Raw genomic sequence first — 16,683 nt, 5'->3', positions numbered from 1 at the left:
TGCCAAATCCAGGCTTGGTGAAGAGAACTATTATTTAGAGTTTCTTGGCTTTGAGCTACATGCAGTAATTGATGGAGTGTTGGAGTTGCAATTGTTTACATACTTCAGTTTAATTTCAACAGATCAAGAGATTACAGAAAACAACTATAAGAATTATAAGAAAATGTAATATGGTATATGTGGTCCTTGGTTATTTTTTAGGTCATTCGAGGTTGAATATATATGAAGTAAAATAAATTTTGAATCAAATTATAGCATTAATATTTTCATTTTGAAATTTCTGTCCATGCTTATAGCATCTTCTGTTTTATAAAGTAGAAAGAATTTCAATTTTGGTCTATTTCTGTATATGGGATAATAATCAGTGGAAGCATAATCCAATCAACTTTTAGAGGAATAATTTTTTCCCCCACATTCATTATGATGAATAATAAAGCAGGAAAGAAAGGTGCAACTTTAATTCGGCTTTCTCATGGTTGAGCATTTTTTAATCAACATAGCCACAGGGTGTCTAATTTTCCCCTTTTGGTATGATTCTTTTCTGTATTCAATAACAACTGCAGTTGATAATGGTTATGATAATAGAGGCTAACATTTATTGAATTTGTGCTCTGATCCAGGCTCTAAGCTACTAGTGTCACATTCTCATATGCTTGTATGCCTTCTTTTTAAATCACTGTCTCTGTGTCTTTCTCTAGCTCATTGTCTCTCTTTCTAAACTTAGCTCTTCACTCGGACTTAAGAGCTGCTTGCTGGTTTATAGATGTTCCTGCATCATTAATAATAAAATATGTTTGTAAAACAATGACAAAAAGTTGACATTCACAGAATATTGTGTGCTGGAATTTGAGATTTACTCAGTACAAGCAAATTGGACTGTATTCTGCCACGATGGATGTATTAGTGTTCTCCACGTGTGTGTGTGTGTGTGTGTGTGTGTGTGTGTGTGTGTGTGTGTGTTTGCATGTGTGTGAATAAAAGGATCTATTTTAAGAAATTGGCTTATGCTATTGTGAAGGCTGGCAAGTTCAAAATCTGCAGGGTGGGCTGGGCAGGCTATACACCAGGACAGAGCTAATGCTAGAGTTCAAATCCAAATGCAGTCAGGCTGAAGACACAGAGAATAGCTGATGTTGCGGTTCAAGTCCAAAGGCCATCTGCTTGCAGAATTCCATCCTTGTCAGGAGAGGTCAGTCTTTTTTTCTACTCAGATCTTCAAGTGATGACATGACACCTACTCACATTTTGCAGATCTATCTGTTTCACTTAAAGTCTACCAAGTTAAATGTTAATCACATCCAAGAACATCCAAAATAATGTTTTGCTACATATTTGGGCACCAGAGCCTAGCATCCTCTGTTAACTTGCCATCCAAATGCCTCTTTTTAAGCAATATTTATTTTCCTGATAAAGACAATGTCTACGTCATAACTCCTTTAACGTGATACAACTATGCTGCATGCAACAGAAAACATATTCTTTGTCCAGAAGAGGATGAAAAGTCCTTGAGTAATGTTTACTGTTCTTGTTAGTCCATAATTTAAATACTACAATGTAAAGTCAATGCATCTAATGTTACATGATTACATGATAAGAGGATAAGAGAGAGAAAAAAACAAAGATATGTATCATATATGTATATATAATATATATATGTAGATCACTCACACACATATGTATACAAAGTAAAGAAGAAATATGAAAATTGGAGTACTAAGTTCTAGGACTGCTCAAGTGATCATAGCTGGTATTTATAAGTACCTTCTTTCACTACCAATTCTGCATTCCCTTTGTCTTCAGCAAGCCCCTCTTCTGGTAATGGTTCTTTATCTGTTGAGATGACCCAAACCTTAAGGATCTGGGTTATTAGTTTAAATGTCTGGATTGGACTGCTACAGTCTTCCACTGACTTTTGCACAGGACATGGTAATACTAAGAGATACCCTCGAGGATCACCTGTATTTCAGACATATTCTTTTTTATCTCTGTGGTAGAGGAGCAGTATCCTTGGTCATCAGGATTATTCATCCTAGCCGACACAATAACTCCTTTTGTGCTTTTTTATTCAGAGTCATGAAGAGTTTAAAGTGGCTGGGTGGCCTTAACTTCTAGTTCAATGGAATCTTTGTTGTGTCTCCTGGTGGACATGTTCCTCCCTCTGGAACTAGATCCTTGAGCCAGTGGAGTATAAAGTTGCAGGGATAGGGAGCAAACATTTTGCTACTGGGTCATTAGATGTAAAGTGAGTGATACACCTCCCTTTTCCACCCTTCCATTCCCATACGTGGATATCTGAAAAAGCACCACATATTTGACACTGATTCGGAGCATATAAAACCTCTTAGATAACCTTACCTCAGTCCTGCAAGGTATTGCCATCTAGTCGGCACCATAACTGGGTCTTTGAAAGGCCAATCCATGGACTTAATATTAACCTTATCTAAAACACCCTCATAGAAGCATCTAGAATTATATTATACTACATTATCTGGGCTCTGTGGCCCAGCAATATTAACACATAAAATTAACCATCGCAATGGATGTAATTCTTCCAGAATTAAAACTGAATTAAGAGTAATCTTCCATCAGTTAAGTGATTATGGTGTCAAGAGGAGAGAGGGTGTAATCCACTACCATATACTGAAAGTGGTATTTTAGATATCCTTATCTACTTCCTAAATTTAGAAACTTACTCTGATGGGCCTAAGTCATCATGACTTGAAGCTGTTTCCTTCTTCATCCAACATATTTAAACCCATATAATTTCCACTATCCCTCAACCTTACTTGACACCACGTTCTGAACTGATTATGAGTTTCATTTTGGGAAAACGTCCTTTCTCTTTTGTGAACCAAGCACCACATATCTGCCTTAAGGTATCCTCCAAGAAAACTTGCATTCCGTGGAGGGCCGGTCTCATATCCAACATGTCCTTGACACATTTTATTTATGCATCGTATTGGTTGCTGTCAGAGCTTGTTGATACGGAATTTCTTTAATTATTAAATGTGTTTGAATAACAATTTCTCTAATATTCTCATATTTGTTTTCATTAGAGAATCATCACTGATTCCTATATTCAAGTAATTATTTATGTTTACAGAGGCAATGCTCACAAGTCCTGGGGAGGACCAATAACTTCATTTAATTTTCTCCCAGGCATTCCTTTCCCCAGCTTTGGAATTTTTCTGTCCTCGCATAATTTTGCTATTTTAATAGTAGCCCCTGTGCTTCCTTCTAGTCATTCTTTTCCTTTTGTGAAAGAATATTATTCAAAGTTTCCAATTCCATATGATCATACATTACATCATTGAATAATTACTAAGCAAATAGTATGTTCATGCACGCTTTAGGCAATTGGGGTTGATCAGTGAGCAAGATAGACAAGGATTTCTATCGTGATCCTCTTCAAGTTCCTCCTGCGCTATTCAGATTCATTCAGTTGAATATTTCAATATTTTAATCTTTATTTTAGTTGGTCACTTTTCTTTTCTACCATATGTGGATATTTGAGAACAATGGAAATTTGAATACATTTTCACAAAAACAAAGTTGAGGTTTTATCAACAACATAATTTCACTTCAGGAAAAGATGAAAATATCACAGAAGAAAAACCTGAAATACAAGAAGAAATGGCGGGCATAAACATTAGTGACATAAAGGGGAAAAAAAGGCAAAAATTATCCATATAAAATTTTTAAAAATATGATGATAATAATGTATTTTTTTTAAACGTTTATTTATTTTTGAGACAGAGAGAGACAGAGCATGAATGGGGAAGCGACAGAGAGAGAGGGAGACACAGAATCGGAAGCAGGCTCCAGGCTCTGAGCCATCAGCCCAGAGCCCGACGCGGGGCTCGAACTCACGGACCGCGAGATCGTGACCTGAGCTGAAGTCGGACACTTAACCGACTGAGCCACCCAGGCGCCCCAATAATAATGTATTTTTAACAGTAACATATAATTTAAAGGAATAGAAAACTCCAGATAATATTAGCATGTAAATCAACAAGAGATTTATTAGCATTAAATTTCTCTATTTACATTTGTAAAGAACAGAGTACATTTAATTACACTAGATTTTGAAGTCAAAATAGTAGAATTTCAAAGGTAAACATTAAAGGAAGAAATGAGAAGGAAATAGTTGACCCATTACAAACATGTTCTCAAGGTAAATGGTAACCAGTCTTCGAGAGAGAGGTACTATTTGTTACATATAGATCATCTTAACTTTACCTGATAATTGGCAGCCATCTGTGTACATGAACTGCCTCTATTCAGAGGATAAACAAACTGACATACCTTTATGACAGGGAGTAGTTTTGCAATTTGGAGCAAGGCATTCATGGAAGTTAGGCCTCAGCCCTCCCACAGAAAGTGAGAAAAAAGGGTTCTCTTTCCCTCAATATTTACAGTTAAGAGATGTCTCAAAAGTCATTGAGAAAGACATTCCTGGATTATACATATGACAAAAGGTCTAACTTTTCTTCAAAGGGATTTATAAACATTTAAAAGAGAGGAGAAAGTACTTAGAATTAAAAGTTTCTAAAGTAAATGCTCTGGAATACAGGAAAAGGAAATATCTTAATATATTTAATTTGTACTTGTCCTTATAATACTCATTAGAACAATACAAAAAAAAAGGGAAAGAAAAAGAAGGAAGGAAGGAAGGAAGGAAGGAAGGAAGGAAGGAAGGAAGGAAGGAATAAAATAAAAGTAAACTCATATGCACCTGATAAAATAGGTGAAATTATAGAATGTGACTACTATACTGTAGCATTAAAATATTTCAGTATACGCGTCTCCTTAGTATTTAACAGATAAAGCAAATAAAAATAATATCATTCAAAATACGTTTTAACACAATACACAAGATTGATTTAATGGAAATACAGAGAAGTCTGTTCTAGTATTAGTAGACTAGATATTTTTATCCTCCACTGTCTGGTCTGTAGAATGGTGAGAACATTATAAAAGCACTCTTAACAAGAAAATGATGGCCAATTGTGAGGTTATATTTATTATTGTATGTTGGTCCTTACTAAAAACAAGACAATGATTAAGTAAAAGAAAGGAATAAACCTACCTAGGGCTGTCATCATAATGAAATATAGTAGATTGAGTGGCTTAAACACAGAAATTTATTTTCTAGCTGTGGGGGCTAGAAGTCCCATATTAAGTCTGATGGTGTCAGTTTCTGTTGAGGACGTCTTCCTTGCTTGCTAATAACTGCTTTCTTGCTTTGTCCTTACATGACATTTTCTTGGCGTGTGCACATGTTGGAGATGAGGATAGGATGAAAGGGGGTAGAGGGGGAGAGAGAGAGAGAGGAGGGAGGGAGAGAGAGAAAGAGTTGGTTCGTTCAGCCTCTGGTGTCTCTATAAACACACTAATTCTAATGGATCTGGGCCTAACTTTTATGATCTCATTTAATCTTAATTAGTTTTTTTGGGGGGCTCCATCTTCAAGTAACAGCCATACTTGGTTGGGGCTTCAATATATACATTTTAGCAGGAGCACAAATATTCAGTCCATAACTCTGTCATTGTCTTTGTTGTATAAAATTTGCTGCATAGAAAACAGAAAATAATCTGTAGATCCTTTATTATGGTTTCTAAGAGAGTTTATAAACATTGCTAGGTAAAGTATCATTGAACAAAAATCAAGATGAGTTTTGTGATCCAGCAGCCAGAGAAAAGTTAATTAATACAAAACACTAATTCCAGTGATAGCATAGATGTGATTTCTCCAAATTTGAAGAATTGGGGAAAATTTCATGTTTATTTTAGAAATAGAATTTTAAATATTACTTCAGACAATTATCTATATATTCAGTATCATTACAACCATAATTTCAAAGAAATTTTCTAGATAACTTGGTAAGCTCATGCTACATAGAAAATGAAACGTTGCAAAAGAATCTCAATATACTCCTTACAAGAAGAAATAGAGTATTTTTATTGTTTATTATAAAGTTACAGTGACTTATAGGGATATATAAATTAGCAAAAAGCAACAAACAAACCAAACAAGAATGTACAAATTGAATCTAATTGTCTGGATCAAGGAGCCTCAAAAGAGCACATGATTAGGTAAACATGATATGTGACAGAAGTTATATTGAAGATCACTAAAGTAAGAAAATGTAAGATCAATACAAGTGGAAAAGTGGGGAGAAGAAAGAATGTGGCTACTTACCTTAACATTCACATTCACAAAAATTAGTTCTTGACAAAAAATAATGACAAAAGTTAAAAATAAATAAGTAGAGAAAAATATCACTATAATATTGGAAAAGACTGAAAATTAGACTTCATTAAAATGAAAACACTTTTGTGGGGCACCTGGGTGGCTCAGTTGGTTAATGTCTGACTCTAGGTTTCAGCTCAGGTCATGATTTCATGATCTGGAGATCGAGCCCCATGTCAGGCTCTTTACTGACTCCAAGGGGCCTGCTAGGGATTCTCTCACCCACTCTCTCTGCTGCTCCTTTGTTCTTTCTCTTTCAGAGTAAACAAATAAACATTAAAAAACCACTTTGTTTAACAAAAGAGAACAAGATAAAAATGAAAAATTTACAGATTAATGCTACTCTTAGAAAAAAAAAATTCATAGACAAGGGCGCCTGGGGGACTCTTGATTTTGGCTCAGGTCATGCATGATCCCAGGGTTGTGGGATTGAGCCCCATGGTGGGCTCCTCACTGAAAGGTGCTTGAGATTTTCTCTTCCTCCCTCTGCCCCTCTCCCCTACTCATGTGCTCTCTCTCTAAAATAAATAATAATAGTAGTAATAATAATAATATAATACTAATAATAAAAATAAACTTAAAAATTCATGAATATAGTCTAAAATGACATCAAAGTTAACTAGATGAACAGAATTAAATGAAATGTAATAAGATCCAGTATACAAATAACGGAAAAAAATATAAACATTTCATACATAAGGAAACACAATTCCGTATTTAAAGTTTAAAAAAAATCTCAATTTCCTTAGTAATCAATAGAATGCATATATATTTAAAGTTTACTTATTTTGAGAAAGCGTGTGGGAGAGGGGCAGAGAGAGAGGGAGTGAGAGAATGCCAAACAGGCCCTGCACTGTCAGCGCAGAGCCCAATGTGGAGCTGCAAATCATGAACCGTGAAATCATGACCTGAGCCAAAATCAAGGGTCAATCTTTTTTTTTAAATTTTTTTTAACGTTTATTTATTTTTGAGACAGAGAGAGACAGAACATGAACAGGGGAGAGGCAGAGAGAGAGGGAGACACAGAATCCGAAGCAGGCTCCAGGCTCTGAGCTGTCAGCACAGAGCCTGACGCGGGGCTCGAACTCACAGACCGCGAGATGGTGACCTGAGCTGAAGTCGGACGCTTAACCGGCTGAGCCACCCAGGTGCCCCAAGAGCCAATCTTTTAACCAGCTGAGCCACCCAGGTGCCCCAAGTGTGTGGTGAATTTAAAGGTGTCCATTTTATTATCATGTGCTATAACTTACATGTATAATACATGTGTTCTTTTTGTCGCCCATGTATTAAAACAAAAATATTAAAAATACAATGAAAAGAAATAGAAAATAGAAACTGAAGGAGATGATTTGTGTTAATTATCTGTGTCTGGAACACATGATTTAAAGGCCAGAATGTGACATAAGAATTGTAGCCTGTACCACTTCTGACACCTTTGTGGTGTTAACCCAAGACTGCTGCCCTGGCTAAACAAATAAAAAGAAGTAAGTAAAAATTGTTCAACCCACCAATGCTTGAAATTCCCATACACTGAAACTGTCACTTTTAAAGTGAGCCTGTCTTGCATTAAAGACTCTTTCTCTAATTATGAAAATGCTGCCTTGTCTATCCCCCATCCTGCAGAACCAGCTGCGGCCAAGTGCTGAGGTTTGTTGGACACAAAGGTCTGCACAATCTGTTCACCCGACTCGTGCAGCTTGCATTGCTCAAACTTGCACCTGTCATAAACATTCACCTGCCTGCACACACCTGCTGTGACAGCTGCATCAAGAGGCTGGTTCTTACCACAGAGTATTTTGGTCCCCAAGTAGGACTCCACTTGCCAGTTTCTCAAGGTTTCCTTGCCAGGGCCCCATGTGTTAGAGTGTGAAGGTAATGATTTTGCATATACTCCTATAATCCACGTTTTGAAACAATTAGGAAGTCAATTTAGAATGAGATAGAAATAAAAATATACATGATGTGTTGTTTTGTTTCGCGTTGTGGTATGTCATTATAGGAGACTGCAGCTTGTACCTGAGACCAAAGTGATCTTTTTAATGTTTCCTTCATTATCACTCTTAGACCTTTAGACCCATTGAATGGTATGGTCATTTTCCCAGTCTGCTTTACAGAGGATTGCACTCTTCCTTGGATAGGGTTATTAAAGGTGTGGAGCTAAAGTCAGTCTTACATTTTATTGTTGATAGCATAAATAGCTAGAACCATTTTGAAAAATTATCATTATCTTATAAAGTTAAAAGTGCACACTCCCTATACAATGTGAGGATGTTCATAACAAAGTTGTACACAGATATACATGCACACAAATACATAAATACTTATAATACTCATATATCCCCCCACTATAATATATATATAAGTATATAATACATATATAATGACTCATAATATTTTTATGTGAGTATATAATATTCATATATCCCCCAATATAAATACACATATTTAATGTAAGTATTTAATATATATGTATATAAAATTATTGGCATTTATGTGGAGAAGGTTGACAATGATACTCTCTAAATTGTAGGTTTCTTATGCTATACACTGGTTTATTATATAATTATGGATAAAAGTATAAAAGTTTTCAGATGTACAACATTATTTTGCACTGGTAAATATTGTTTGTGTTGTTCTTCTGTTCATCAACTGTATCTTTACAATATTTTATGTGCACTGAAGATTTGCCTAATCTAGACTGGGATCAACATGGTTTACTTTTCTTTTGTTTTTTTAATGTGTATTTATTTTTGGGAGAGAGAGACAGAGACAGAGTGTGAGTGGGCGAGGGGTAGAGAGAGAGGGAGACACAAAATCCGAAGCAGGCTCCAGGCTCTGCGCTGTCAGTACAGAGCCTGATGCTGGGCTTGAACTCATGAATTGCAAGATTATGGCCAGAGCTGAAGTCCAACGTTGAACTGACTGAGCCACCCAGGTGCCCCAACGTGGTTTACTTTCAGTGTGTACTGTAGACTCAAGCTCTAAATGTAGCTTAATGACTTACATGTGCCCCACATGTTTGAGGGCTGCAAAAACAATTAGATATATAGATACAGCTTTGAAGAAGCTTCATGCGAAATAGAGGGAAAAAGGCATGAAAACAAATGCAATAAAATCTTTTATACATGCTGTGGTATAATCTGTATGAGGATATGCTACAGGCAGAAAAGACAATAGGAACAATTTGTGTTTGAGAATATTGTTTCATGGGTGACTTTTAAAATACAGTGTAACTTGGATAGAGTCACAGACTATGAGAGGATTTTCCTGGGTAGATTAATGAGGAAAAATATTTTCCAGGAAGGAAACTAGAGGAATCAAAGACTCTAGGAAATTTAAATAATCAAAAGCCCTTTGAATCCCATATTTCTGGAAAGAGAAAAGTGTTTTTTTACTTCACAGATATGTTATAGAAGGAACAACCAGAGGTATAACCAGTAATTCACATTTCTTTAATATCAGAAGAGAAAATAGCATGAGACAGAAAATTGACTTTATTTGGACTTTACACTAAAAAGATGTAAAGTATTAAATCTTAAATATTAGCAGCAAATGAAAATTTATCCATTCACTTTTTCCTAGAAATGTACAAATACTGAGAAATTTCATTATACCTGATATAAAAATCTCATTTGTGTACTCTTTTATATGAGATACTTTTATTTTTTTTAATTTTGTCTTCTTTAAGGTTTTCACTTTTAAGTAATCTACACACCCAATGTGGGGCTCCAAGTCACAAATTCAAGGTCAAGAGTTGCATGCCCCACCCGCTGAGCCAGCCAGATGCCTCTAAAGACTGTTTATTTTAATCTTCAAAGCCATTGTGAATTTTATGCATTAGCATTATCCATTTATTGGAATTTTTTTTCTTGGTGTTAGTCTACCTTTGAGGTAGAACTTGGCATTCCATAATGAAACCTAGCGTTTCATATCTACCCAGCCCCAAAAGCTAACTTGTCATTTGCATGGGAAGAAAATAATATGTAAAATATTAATGTTTTATTGTTATTTCCCTGTTAATGTTTCAGAGTAAAATGGCAAGCAATTTATTCTGTTAAGGTAGGTGTGAAAAAATATACAATCTCATATACAATAATATTTGACTCATCATGTAGTGGAATATTTGACAACTTCAAAAACCAAAAGCATAATACAGAGAATAAAAATATAATCTTTGAGGGATATCTGGGTGGCTCAGTCAATTAAGTATCTGACTTGTTTTCGGCTCAGGTCATGATCTCTCAGTTCGTGAGTTTGAGTCCCATGTCGGGCTCTGCACTGACAGTGCAGAGCCTGCTTGGAATTCTCTGTCTCCCTCTCTCTCTGTCCCTTCTCAGCTCTCTCTCGCACAATCTCTCAAAATAAATAAATAAATAAATAAATAAATAAATAAATAAATAAATAAATAAATAAATAAATAAATAAATAAATGTATAATGTTTGAGCAAAAAGTTGCAGTAGGTCTCATAAAGCACATATGCTTTACTCTTCAGTGTTTCCTTTTTATTTTGAAGAAGTTTGATTTTCTGGCTCCCATTCTTATCACATGGTGCCTTTCTGGATAAAAGTTAGCAACTGAGAAGGAGGGTTGGGTTTGTGAGACATATAAATAGTGAGACATGAACAGTCTTAAGAAGAAATATTTACTTTAACATCTAATCGAGTTGTAGTAAAGAAAACCACAAATGTTGCATCAATTATAACAATCCTAAAGCACAAGAGTACTTGAATTGTGTTAAATATTTTGTGTGTACTAAAGCAGCACATTAAGAAAGCACTCTGATTCCTTAATTAATTTTTCAAATTGCAAGCAGAATAATTTCTTCAAAGATGAGGATTGATTACGCTAGTTTACTGCTATAAATTTTTCAATAACTTCCCATTGCTCCAAGGAGTTAATCTCTTACATTCAGAAACTTTTGCTTTTATTGCTGGAACACTTTGTATCTAATTCCATGTAGGAGACTGTAGCAATCTCACTTTCTTAAGACCCTTTCTAGACTAGGTAATTTCTCCCTATCCTATAGTCTCAGAGAATCTTTTCCTCTTTTGAAATGTTAATTAATTACAGATACTTGTTCAATGGCTGTATAATGGTTTACTTGTTCAGTGGTTTACTAAGACTGTAAACTCCATGAGGTCAGGTGCAATGATTGTTTTAATCCAGTTGCTATTTAATATAATATATTGGTACCTAAATGATGAGATCAATAATTTTTATACCTTTGATTTAAAATATCATCAAAGTAAAAAAAAAAAAAGACTTGACAGGTCTTTAACAATATACAAAAAAACACAAATGAGTGCTATAAACACTATGATGAAACTTCTACTGTAGAAAACAAACAACACAATTTTGTTTGGAGTATTGACATTTAAATTGTTGGTAAACAATTTTTATTAACTAGCAGGCTAATGCAGCTGTTTTGAAACAGTAAAAGGGACTAACAATGCTCAGAAGCTGCATGGTGATCCTCCACACCTAAAAATTCACTCACAGGTATTTCATATCTATCCCAGCGTTTGCTAGCTTCTTTAGCACTGTAAAACCAGGCTAGATGGGAAACAACTTAAAAAAGTTTTCTTTACTCTATATGAAGCCACCTGTATTACTTTCCTATTACTGCTGTAACAAATTAGAAACCAAGTTAGTAGTTTAAAACAGTATCAAACTGTTATAGTTCTGGAACTCAGAAGTCTAAAATAGGTAGGAAGTACCTTCTGGAAGCTTGAAAGGAGAATCAATTTCTTTACTTTTTTCAGTGTATAGAGACTGCCTGCATTCCTTGAATTGTGTTTACATGTTACTTCAAACTCTGCTTTTGTGGTAACATTTATTTCTCTCTCACTCTCCTGCCTCTCTCTTTCCATTATGAGGAATCTTTTGATTGTATTGGGCCTTCTTGGACAACCCAAAATAATCTCCCCATTTTAAGATCCTTAATTCAATCGCATCAAGTGAATTCCTTTGCCATGTTAAGGGAATATAATCACAGGTTCTGTGGGTCAAGATGTAGGTATCTTTGGGAGGTCATTATTCGGCCCATCACACCAGGATATTGTGTATCTCAGTCATAAGCATCTTGTTTCTCCATGTACTTGAAGAATAATGTAGGGGAGGAAAATTTTTTCTCTACGCATTTTAGGCATTCATAACACAAGGCATGAGAAAAGTATACAAATATAAATTTTACATGACAGGGAGCCCTCCAAAGGAAATGACCAAAAGAAGCAGTTAAACCTGGAATAACTGGAAATATGGTGAGGATAAAGGAAGAGAAGAACCATTTTAACAAGGTCTTTTTGAGAAGAATTCTCTTGGTCTCAACTTCTCATCCTTACTAAAAATTACTTTACTTTCCTTCTGATATATGGAGGACATATTTCACGTGGAATTTTATCTATCTTTGAGAACAAAGGGGAGATGAGAATGCTTCTTACATTTGTTGTTTTTCAAATGTCTTTAGCTCAAAATAACCCTTTGCTGATGTGACATATTTTGGGGTGCCATATTCTGCCATCACTTAAATACTACTCTCATAAAGCAACTGTGCAGGGAACAGGAAATAGTACAGAAGACATTCTACATTCACATAAGCACAGATTACAAATCAGAGCATTCTAGGCAAGACTGCAGACAGGACATAGCTGTGTGCCAGGGGTTGTAGTCATGTAAGTATAGTATCAGTTCAGAATATCAGACGCAAAGTTGTAACAAAGCGGGTTTCCCATTTCAGATGAGCAGAACTGCACTAATGATGCAACTACAAGATGCCATACCAGTGTCCCTTAATACATGTAAGGACTTACTCTTAGCATGATACACATAAGCGTGTGCGTGCATGTCTGTGTACAGGTATATGTATATATAAGAATATATACATAAACACATAAGTATATATGTATTTCTAGACAATATTTTTGGGCATTCCCTATAGGATAAAATAAAGTAGTGTTTTCATGAAAAAAGATGAAATGGATAGTAAATTTTAAGGAGATAATTGATTACATATAAGGGTAAATGGTAAAATCTTCAAGAAAATGAACTAAAAGGAATGAAAATGCAGTAACAGTGAACATTCTCATTTGAATTATAAAGAACAGATTTGACAATGTGGAAAATTACATCAGAGATATAAAGAACAACCTAAAGCATTCTTTTAAAGTTTGAAGAAAAAATTACAAAGAGATTAAAATTGTGATGGAGATGATGATAAATCTAGAGAAAAGAAAATACAGATTCAACTAATGGATAATTCTTATTCCTAAATGTGTATGTGTGTGTGTGTGTGTGTGTGTGAGTGAATAGTGAAGGTGAGGATGAGAAAATTTATAGAACAACATTATCTAAAGGTATAAATGGAGAAATTTCTCAATGCAAAATGTAATGTGACTATGCATATATAATAAATACTCTTCCAGAATAAACAGTTGTTTTACATACTGATTAATGTGTATAAACAAATATGTATTACTGTGTATTAAAAATTCTGTTTATAACATGTATTAAATTATTGGTTAAATACTATATGGATTATACTGTGCACTTTATATTAGTCATTCAATTCTTATGATATATGTATATATTTAATTATCTTTCTTTAAAGGATTAGAAAACTAAAAATTGAAACATACAATGAAATTAAATATAGACCTCTTTCAACTTGAAGACCTTACTCTTGAGCAAGGCAATCCATCACCAAGATAGCCTAACAAAAATGTAGCTATCTATAAAACCACCACCACATATTCTTCATTATTGTTCTGTTCTGTAGCATCAATGTCATTGTGCATTAGTATAATATATCTAAAGTTTTAAAAGGAAAAGCTTATGCTATAAGAAAACATTTTTAATACAAATAAGTTGACTTTCATGAATGATGACAGACAACCTAGAGCCAGCCTTTCTGTGATGTAATTTACTATCTATGTTGTATTTTTGAGAAAAAAAAGTAACACTTGATGTGTTTAATTTTACTGAGAGGTTAATAAAAACAAATAACAAAGGGAAAATATTGAGAAGACATTAGGAAGAGACTAGAAGATTTACAGTAGTTAACCCCTTATCTGTGGTTTCACTTTCCACAATTTCAGTTACCTGTGGTCAGCTATGATCTGGAAAGGTCAGAAGGTGAATGGTAACCTAACCTACATCACAATGCTTCTGTTATTCACCTCACTTCATCTTATCATGTAGGCTTTTTATCATATCACATCATCACAAGAATAAGAGGGGTAAATATAGTATAATAAGATATTTTGAGAAAGAGATCACATTCACATGACTTCTATTACCATATATTGTTATAGGTGTTATGTTTTGTTATTAGTTATTATTGTTAATCTCTTACTATGCCTAATTTATAAATTAAACTTTACTGTAGGTATGTATGTAAAAGGTACCATAGGACAAAAGCATAGTATGTATAGGGTTCAACGGTATCCATTGTTTTAAATATCCACTAAGGGTCTTGGAAGGTATCCCCCATGGATAAGGGGGATTTCTTTACTTAATTAGATTATGTTTGATTGGAAGACTCTATAGCCCAGAGGCAAAGCTTTATCACACTCTTCTCTTAGTTCTTCTCCAAAAATATTTCATAAAATTTCCCTTTAATACTAGTGGCCTTTCTGTATAATTTTTGTGGACTTTTTTTCTTGTCTTATGACAACTTAAAAATCTAACCATCCAGACAGACAAATCATTTCTCTCCAAATTCAGTCACCTGAGGCTCTTCATTGCTGGCTCTTTCTAACAAAACAAAACAAAACAAAACAAAACAAAACAACTAAATTATTTATGAGATTGAAACATTATCCAAATAATTTCTAACAAAGTACCTAAATTGTTCTCCTCAAAAGTATGTTCACTTACAGTTGCAAATTTAATGTTTGTCTTGCCCAGAAAATTTTATAACTAACATTGGATAACTTAAGTCATGTGGCCTCCACTTCATTGGAAACAATAACATATTCAGCCAACGCAGATCTCCTCTATTAAAGGTCCTTTTACATAGTCTAATTGCTTCTGTAAAATCAATAAATATAGAAGGTTTAACAAATCAGTAAATATATTGTAGGTAATGGGCTCCAGGTTTCTCATTGTTGGAGAAACAAATTATAAATAAGGAGTGGAGGGGACTGGGGTAGGTGGGTGGGCAGAGAGTGTAGAATGAGCTCTGTGATGCTGGGTTAGAGTCAGATATCAGTGTGAACTCATGCTTTAATGTACTGTTGCTCTTTTAATATACATTCGATATAGAAATACAGATGTGTGTACGTGGGGTTAGCATACATACATGTGTTTCTTAGCTCTACCAACTGAAAGAGCTTAGATTTGGTGACACCCCAGTAATGATGAGCACATATAGCATCCAGATCTTTATTTCTAATACTACTCTGCAAAAATGTGTACCTGGACTACTTGGAGAAATGGATGATTCCTGCCAAGGAACAGAGAATGCAAGATAAGTCCAGAGAATCTTGCAGTGACAGAAAAAAAGTGCTTTAAAAAAAATTGAAAGTTGGGTTATATTGAAGAGACACAGGAGCAAATTAAAAGGTCCCAATAGCCATAGCTGAAACAATTTGAGCCACAAAGTAAATAATAATAGTATTGGATTATAATCAACTAAGAAAATATCTATGAATCCATACTGATATAAAAATAATTCAATAAAAATATATGTGGGAGAAAGGATATCTATTTTGTACAGAAGAATTCAAAGTGATGAATATATAAAGAATGAATAAAATAAAAAGTCACCATTGGAACACCACAAGAAGAACATTTGCTATGGGCACGATCCCCAGATGGATGCTAAAACTAGTGTTCAAATATAAAGAGCAACAGGATATTTAGAGTTTCAAAATATCTCCTTAAAACCAAGTCTTTATTAATCATAAATGGAAAAACACTAATTTTACGTGGAGAAACCTTGCCACAAAAAACAACCTTCAGTAAATTTAGGAATGATTAAATAATAACTGTACATTAAGATAAATCCAGTTAATCTTTAACTTTTTAAAAACAATGATTTTCTGTTTAATGGAAATCTCAATGACATTTTTATCCTCAGTCTTTCTTGATGTAATAAACATTTTGCAAGAGTATGGAAATATCTGTTCACTCAGAAAAAAATAGCATATGTGTGTATGTGTATACATACATTCTATATATGTATATACGTATATAGGTATATACGTATATATATGTATATACATATATATACGTATATACATATATATGTATATGTATACGTATATATACGTATATACCTATATATGTATATATATACATATATGTATATATATAGATACATACATATATATACATATGTGGAATGTCATATTCAATAGATTAATTTTTATGTAAAATGTTTATCACATAAAAACTGGAGAAAGAGATTAAGAAATTAATAGTGGGTAAGA

General features: G+C 34.1%; 1 long non-coding RNA gene across 1 annotated transcript; it reads right to left on the bottom strand.

Annotated features, from left to right (window-relative positions):
* Positions 1–3,442: 3,442 nt before the first annotated feature.
* On the bottom strand, positions 3,443–5,815 carry LOC123384434. The gene is made up of 2 exons (XR_006595513.1): positions 5,090–5,815; positions 3,443–3,616 (listed from the first exon to the last, which is right to left on the bottom strand). It is a non-coding gene; the product is annotated as an uncharacterized LOC123384434 (long non-coding RNA).
* Positions 5,816–16,683: the final 10,868 nt, after the last annotated feature.

Source organism: Felis catus, chromosome A1, assembly GCF_018350175.1.
Source record: "Felis catus isolate Fca126 chromosome A1, F.catus_Fca126_mat1.0, whole genome shotgun sequence".
Classification (NCBI taxonomy): domain Eukaryota; kingdom Metazoa; phylum Chordata; class Mammalia; order Carnivora; family Felidae; genus Felis; species Felis catus.
This window is presented reverse-complemented; position numbering and strand designations above follow the sequence as displayed.